Source organism: Lagenorhynchus albirostris, chromosome 3 (genome assembly GCF_949774975.1).
Source record: "Lagenorhynchus albirostris chromosome 3, mLagAlb1.1, whole genome shotgun sequence".
NCBI classification, from domain to species: domain Eukaryota; kingdom Metazoa; phylum Chordata; class Mammalia; order Artiodactyla; family Delphinidae; genus Lagenorhynchus; species Lagenorhynchus albirostris.
The window spans coordinates 166,262,394-166,270,663 of record NC_083097.1 but is presented as its reverse complement, the minus strand read 5'-3'; the positions used below and the strand labels follow the sequence as shown (position 1 = coordinate 166,270,663).

General features: G+C 39.8%; 1 pseudogene; it reads right to left on the bottom strand.

The window, feature by feature from the left end:
- Nucleotides 1-7,597: 7,597 nt before the first annotated feature.
- LOC132518717 (protein kish-A-like) lies at nucleotides 7,598-7,816 on the bottom strand (annotated as a pseudogene).
- Nucleotides 7,817-8,270: the final 454 nt, after the last annotated feature.

Here is an 8,270-nt window from a genome sequence, read left to right as displayed (position 1 = left end):
CACTTGAGAAGGATTCAGCCTGTCCTGGTTGGCTTTGAAGATGAAGGGGGTCATGTGGAAAAAAACCTGAGAACATCTTCAAGCTGAGAGTGACACCTGGCCAACCATGAGGTTACTGTGGGCTGGGCATTGATTCCCCTTAGCTCCCTTTCTGCCAGGTCACCTTATGTTAAGAAAATTTTATCTAAAACTTGGGAAAAAAGCAGATACATGGCTATAATGTCCTCTCAGTATCATTGCTTCACATGTGTGTCAGTGGGGTTCCCTAGGAAGTGGAGGCTGAGACTGAGTCAGGATCATTATTGAGAGAGAATGACTCACAAATGTACATGAGAAGGAAGCAGGATTGGGCAGAAAGAACCTCAGACTGCAATCCGGAACTGACCAAGTTCCAGCCAAGCCAATGTAGAACTCGGAAGTGAAGATGACTTACTAAGGAGTGCCACCTTGGTCAGAAGACCTAGTGCCATTGCTGTATCATCATGGCTGGGCTGCCGAGGAAGAATGACATCTGGGGCAGATCCTGAAGGTGTCGACAGCTGGAAGCTCTCGGGGAACTGCATTTCTTGAAGCTGAATGGCAGATTATTTAGAGAGATCTCAGAGGTATATCTTGACAAGCTTATTCAAAATCTATCTAATCATCTAGAAAAAATGCATCTTTAAAATCACGGATTGAGCTTTAATTTACATAGAGTAAAATTCATGCTTTTTAGGTGTACTTTTTTTTTAAATAGACTTTTTTGACTAAATTCTTTTTTTTTTGCGGTACGCGGGCCTCTCACTGCTGTGGCCTCTCCCGTTGCGGAGCACAGGCTCCGGACGCGCAGGCCCAGTGGCCATGGCTCACGGGCCCAGCCGCTCCGCGGCATGTGGGATCTTCCTGGACTGGGGCATGAACCCGTGTCCCCAGCACCGGCAGATGGACTCTCAACCACTGCGCCACCAGGGAAGCCCCTTGACTAAATATTTTTTTTAATTAATTTTTATTGGGGTATAGTTGATTTATTATGTGGTGTTAATTTCTGCTGTACAGCGAGGGGAGTCAGTTATACATATACATATGTATACATACATCTATCCATTCTTTTTTAGATTCTTCTCCCATCTAGGTCATTACAGAGTACTCAGTAGACTTCCCTGAGCTATACAGTAAGTTCTTATTAGTTATCTATTTTATTATATATAGTGGTGTGTATATGTCAATCCCAGTCTCCCAATTTATCCCTCCCCCCATCCCCCTTGGTAACCATAAGTTTGTTTTCTACATCTGTGATTCTGTTTTGTAAATAGGTTCATTTGTACCATTTTTTTTAGATTCCACATATAAGTGATATCATATGATATTTGTCTTTCTCTGTCTTACTTCACTCAGTCTGACAATGGCTAGGTCCATCCATGTTGCTGCAAATGGCATTAGTTTGTTCCTTTTTATGGCTGAGTAATATTATATATATATATAAAAAGTAATATCATATATATATATATATATATATATATATATATATACACCACATCTTCTTTATCCATTCATCCGTCGATGGACATTTAGGTTGTTTCCATGTCCTGGCTATTGTAAATAGTGCTGCAATGAACATTGGGGTGCATGTATCTTTTTGAATTATGGTTTTCTCCAGATATACGCCTAGGAGTGGGATTGCTGGATCATATGGTAGCTCTATTTTTAGTTTTTCCAGGAACCTCCACACCGTTCTCCATAGTGGCTGTACCAATTTATATTCCCACCTAAAAAAATAGACTTTATATTTTTTAGAGCAATTTTAGGTTCACAGCAAAACTGAGCAGAAAGCAGAGAGTTTCCATATACTCCTGGCCCTCACACACGCACAGCCACCTCCACTAATGACATTCCCCACAGCTGGACTCCAGCGTTGTACAAATGGTATAGAGTAACACATACACACCATTACAGTATCATGCAGAATAGTTTAATTTCCCTAAAAAGCCTCTGTGCTTTGCCTGTGCATTCTTTCCTCTCCGGCAGTATTTGTAATATGAAAATACATAGTTGTGTAACTACTTATCCATCACCTCTCCATAGAAAACCCTGTGACCTTTAGCTGTCACTTCCCCATTCTCTTCCCACCTACTGGGAACCACAAATCTACTTTTTGTCCATATAGATTTGCCTCTTCCGGACATTTCATATAAATGGACTCATACAGTATGTGGTCTTTTGTGTCTGGCTTCCCTCACTGAGCATCATGTTGTCAAGGTTCATCCATGTTGTAGTGACTGTCAGTGTTTCATTCCTTTTTATGCCTGAATGATATCCCCTTGTATGGATGCAGCACATATTGTTTCTCCTTTCATCAATTAATGGACATTTGGGTTGTTTCCACTTTTTGGCTCTTATGAATAATACTGCTACAGATATTCACGTATAAGCATTAGTCACTTTTGTACCTATTAGAGAATTCATTTTAGGATTTCTTTGACTGACTGTATAAAGTATGTCCTTGAATTTGAACCTGCCTTACCATTTCGCCTGTTCCTTCATGAATGAATGAATGGAACATAATCTTCAATATGTGTTCATTTTATGTTAGTAGGACCATCCTGGTTTTCACTTTTTGAAAATCATACTTGAACTCTTTACTGAAGGCCACACGTCGTCTCCTGTAGCCCTTTGCTACAACTAGAGCAAAACTGGGTTCCAGTAATTGCTTCTTCCCCTAGCCCTATGGACTCATACTCTTCCTGGTGGGTTCCCTTAACACTGTCCACACTGTTGAACAGGGTCTCTTTTCTGAACACCGTGAACGTGCTATTTGTTTCCTGGCTCATCTGACTGATGCTGATACCGCAGGGAACATTATGGGATATGGTTCACACTGTATCCTCAGAAGATACACAGTAGTGCATAACAGGTTTTCATTAAATATTTGTAGAATGAATAAATCAAAGGGCACAATAAGACACACAATTTGAAGGTTCTTGAAGGCTCCTTAACTATTCAATGCTATGAGTTGGCAGTATTGAATTGTATCTGAAGGTTAGAAAATCCTCTTACCCTTTGTGTTATGGAAAACTACTAACTGCAAGGACCACCCTTTCTCACATGACTTAGATAAGACCCACAGATGTCCCCTTTGTTTATCTGTAACAAGGCCAGATGTGGACCCTTCAAGTTCCCATTCTTTGCCTCATACGTGATTAGCTGAATTGCATGTCCCCAGTGATCAATTGGAAAAAGCTGCTCTTAAACCATATTTTGGTTAAGCTCCTTTCCTTCCTGCAGGTCCCTGAACTTTGACCACAATCTCACCTGAGCCAGTAGACAGCATCTCCTGAGAACAGGAAGACCTCTGATCTGCCATCTCATTACACCATCTTTTCATCCCTTTTCCCTAATTCTAGAAAGCTCAGTTCCTTCTAGTATTCCTATAAAAGAAAATATTTTGGAAAAACTCTTGAGACACTTGGAAGACTTTATGCAGGACCTGGGTGTTCTTCACTGCAGTAGGTCCCCCTGCCCTATTTCAATATGTTCCCCTTTTCCCTTGAAGAATCCTTCTGAATAAAGTCTCTCCTTACTAAGTCTGGCTTTGTTTTTTATTTGACAGAGTAATGGTCTGTGTGCTTAGCCAGACATATATGGTGTAGGGGAGGAAAAATTCTCTACCTTCTTTGGGGTATTATTTCTAGCAGTTTTAATTCCATATATTAATTAAAAATCTTAACTCTTATAAACCTTAATTTCTAGTGAAAACTAGGAAGAAAGCAATTATGAACTCTCTGTTATATACCAACCGTTCTGTAGATTAACAAATTTATGAATATGCTATTTCATACTTCTAGAAGCACAGGCTTCCTCAGTGTACAGTTTTTCAATGTGGCACAACACGTGTTTACGAAAAGACCTCCAAAATCTTTAGTTCAGATGGGAAGCCCAAAGCAGGTAAACTTAAATTTAGCAATTAATATTTTAGTACATTACCTTATTTGTTTTTTAAAACTTTTATTTATTTTTATTTTATTTTATTTTATTTTTTGGCTGCACCACGTGGCTTGTGGGATCTTAGCTCCCCAACCAGGGATTGAACCCAGGCCCTTGGCAGTGAAAGTGAAGAGTCCTAACCACTGGATCACCAGAGAATTCCCACATTATCTCATTTGGAAATGATCTGGATAGTCAATGAATAACCATCATTTAACTTAACTTAGTAGAACTTTAAAGTTACCAAAAAGATTTTGGAAACTGTTTTAAATTAGGCCTATTTTATAAAACATCATCCTTGTTGAAAAGTTGATTTATAAATTTCATGTCACATTAATTCAGTTTGCTCATTCTCAACAGCTATGTTTACATTACTCAGGAAAATTTCATAAAACATTAGACAAAGTTAGCCATCATTCTATTTTTCTTGCTGACAAATTTAGTAATATATATATATATATATATATATATATATATATATATATATATATATATTAGGCAAACATTCAATACGATAGTGCTGGGAATCTCCCAGAGCCTTCTAAAAGTCTGTTTGCACATGAGGAGAGAATGTGCAAGTTTTCTGTCTGTTTTCAGCACGTATTTGAGCCTGAGAGTTCACATGGCATGTCAGTCTAAAGAAAGCACGGGCATGTCTGAACTTGCCTACTTTCGGGGAGCGGGTGGGTGGGCCCAACCTCTCTGGGTCTATTTGCATAACGACAATGAACAGTCCTTACAACACAGAGTTGTAAGGGAGGAAAGAGCAGTGCGACTGTAATATCATCCTGCGATAAGGGGAGAGAAGAGGAGAGTCTGCCCCAGATATGCCAGCATGGATTTTTGCTTTCTCTGGGTCTTGTGTGACCCCCATGGGAACAGATGGAATATGAGGAAGAATTCATAGATCAGTTTTTCGAAGACCGAACCACCCTGCTAACCTCTCTTAGAATGCCATGTTGGGGGAAATCCCAACTTCCAGTAGTTTTAAGTCTCACAGATTTTAACTCCTCCAGCGCTGTGCCTCTGCACATTTCTGGGTTCACCAAGAAAGGGACCCCGTTCATAGGTGCATCCCATACACGTTCACAGAAATGCAGAGTGTGGAGACTCTCTGGGATCTTGCATCATACTGAGGGATGTGGTTACCCCAACTGGGGAAATTTGAGTTATTTTTCTTCAAATGATTTCATTTGGTTTCAAGGGCTGGAGAGGTTTACAGGAAATACAGTTTATATACCTATGCCAGCATGGTCTCTGAGTCATGTATATGGTGAATTTTAAAGACATATATGTTTTCTTCCTCAGATTAACAAACTTTCAGGCTTTTATTTTATTATCATCAAAAGAACATGCAGAGAATGTTAAAATCATGAAACACAGAGTCAGATAATTTGGGTTCAAATCCTGACACTGTCAGTTACTAGCTGGTGACTGTGGACAAATCTTTAAACCTCTCTGAACCTGTTTCCTTGTCTGTAAAATGGGAAAATAAGGGCATCAGAATAACTAAGTTGTTGTAAGCAGCGGGGTATGCGCCATAGAGCCAGACTGCCTGAGTTTGAATCCCAGCTCTGCCTCTTCCTAGCTGTGTGATTTCTGGCAAGTTACTTAACTTCTCTGTGCCACAGTTTGTTATCTGCAAAATGGCAGTGACAACACAAGTACATACATCACTGGATTGTTGTAAGTGTTAAAGACGGTAATAATGTACGTAAAATGTTAAACACCAGAGTAACGCTGTATAAGTTTTGCTGTTATTATCATAAGGCATGTAACATTTTTCCACAGTAGTACTTCAGTAAATATTTGAGCCAGGCTCAAGGTGTGGGCTGAAAGGGCAAGGGCTGAGAGAAAAAAGGGAACTGGGACAGGAGGGTAATGACATCATTCCAGGAGGAAGCGGGCCAGAGGAGTCATTCACAGGACAGCTTTCAGAAGTTGTGGAGTTTCATGAGAATTTCAGGCTGGGGACCATTTCCCTCAAGGTCCTAAGTTCTAAATCTCTCTGAAGAGAGCTATTCTGACCATTGCTTCTTTTTTTCTTTCTTAAAAAAAAAAAAAAAAGCTTTATTCTTTTTATTTTTATGGGGAATTAATAGCTGACAACAACATCTAATCAATACTATCTCTAATGGTTAATTTTAAAAAATATTTCTTTAATTGGCTGCACCAGATCTTAGTTGTGGTATGCAGGATCTTCGTTGCCCTGTGTGGGATTTTTAGTTGCAGCATGTGGGCTCTAGTTGCAGCATGTGGGTTTAGTCTAGTTTTAGTTACAGCATGTGGGTTCCCTGACCAGGGATTGAACCTTGGCCTCCTGCAGTGGGAGTGCAGAGTCTTAGCCACTGGACCAGCAGGGAAGTCCCTGTCAAGGGCACTTTTTAGCTCAGAAGTTCTCCTTAGCTTTGTAATTTTAACTGAATTCTGGTTGAACCTTAAGAAACTTAACCATACATGTGTAATAACTGTTCTGCTACAAACTTTATGTCACATTTCCCATGTTCCTCTTACCTCGATGAAAATTACTGAAGATCTTCCTTTATCATCAAAGCTCAAAGAGATGTATGCCATGGCATATGGTAAGTACATATGAAAACTGTTTATCATCGCTCACTAAGTTACACAAGATTCCAGTTCAAAACATAAACTAGATTTAAAGTGCTGCATTAGAAACCAAAAACGCCCTTTGCATTTTGGGGTAATTAACACGTAGAGACCTAAGCACGTAGCCTTATTCAGAGAACGACAGCTGCTCAAATTCATGCTTAAGGCATTTTTATCCACACCTAACCGGAGGTTTCAGAGACGATAACACCAGTCAGGTATTCTGAATTCTTTCATGTTAAGTAGGAACATCTTCTCAATAGTACCCTTCAAGTCACATCTCATTTATCTTCCTTCTTAAGAACTGCATAGGCTTATTTTAAATAGTTTAAACACCTGTAATAAACGACAGTCGGCTAAAAGTAGAGGTACTCTGGTCAATGCTCAAAATGATGTGGCCAGCGGAAAAGCCAGCATTATTAAATATGAATGCAAGCCTTACCAACACAAACGGAACCTTTCTTTTTTCAATAAAAAAGCTAGTCCAAAAAAGGTCTCAGTCCATAAAGATTTCTTGTTTCCAAATCACAGTGAAAGGAACTTGAATAGTTGACCAATTTTGGTTTCTACCATGTGTCTTAAAGATACCTCACTAAAAACTGGTACCTGATACAACAGAATGACATATGCAGAATGTAATATTGTGGTACAGGACTGAGGTTGATTGTTACATATTTCCACTCTGATTATTAAATGGTTACCTCCTAGTTATTTATATAGTTGTCATTGGTTTTTGTTTTTGTTTTTTTCTGGCTGCGCAGCTCCGCATGCGGCATCTTAGTTCCCTGACCAGGGATAGAACCCATGCCTCCTGCAGTGGGAGCATGGAGTCTTAACCACTGAACTCCAGGGAAGTCCCCCTAAGAACATTGGTCCAATAACAAAGACGGAGAACAGCAGCTAGAACTTTATCTCATTCAATGTTCAGAGATAAAAGGGTTAACCATTCTTTCCATTCTTTTCTGCAGATAACTCCTTTTTTGCTTCTTATTTAAATCTGATGGCAACTGAATTCTGGCATTTTTCCAAGCTACTGTACGAAGAGGATGCTGAAAGCCATCACAATACAGCATCCGGAAACATAAGGCTTCTTCTGTTCACCGATTCTGGCATACTTCCAAAATATACCCAACAACCCAGTTTTATTTCTGTCCAGGAGACTGGATGCCAAGAATCGGATACAAGCACAGGCACATATAAGCAGCAAGATTACAGTCAACCGACTCTAAACATTGAACATGGCAGACATAGTGAGGCTGGCAGAGCCTCAGCCACATCCTTCCATTGCTTCTTCATGCTCTATTTCTCTTGCATGGGCTTTTCCGACTTAAAGGAAGACACACCACATAAGAGTTGTGAGTTTACATTTTCTTCGGGGTCTTACTGAGGACTATAGCCCCAGGAGACAGCTACTCAGTTAGCTCTGAGGAAAATGCTCTGAAGAGGCAGGGGGGAATGCCAGTTTATACGTGATTTTTGGCTAGGGAATACATTCGGTCAAGTATACATCTTGGTAAAAGATTACTGCTGGTCACAAAGAACAAATATCTCAAGTTAATGCACTTAGTGCTCTTCTGTGTATGGGAAGATGCAAGAATCTGGAATCATTTAAATGCTTCCTGAGATATATATCTAAATATCTAAGGCCTGCTTGTCCAAAGCATGGAGTGTCTCACCCTGTTCTCCATCCTGAATTCCTCTCA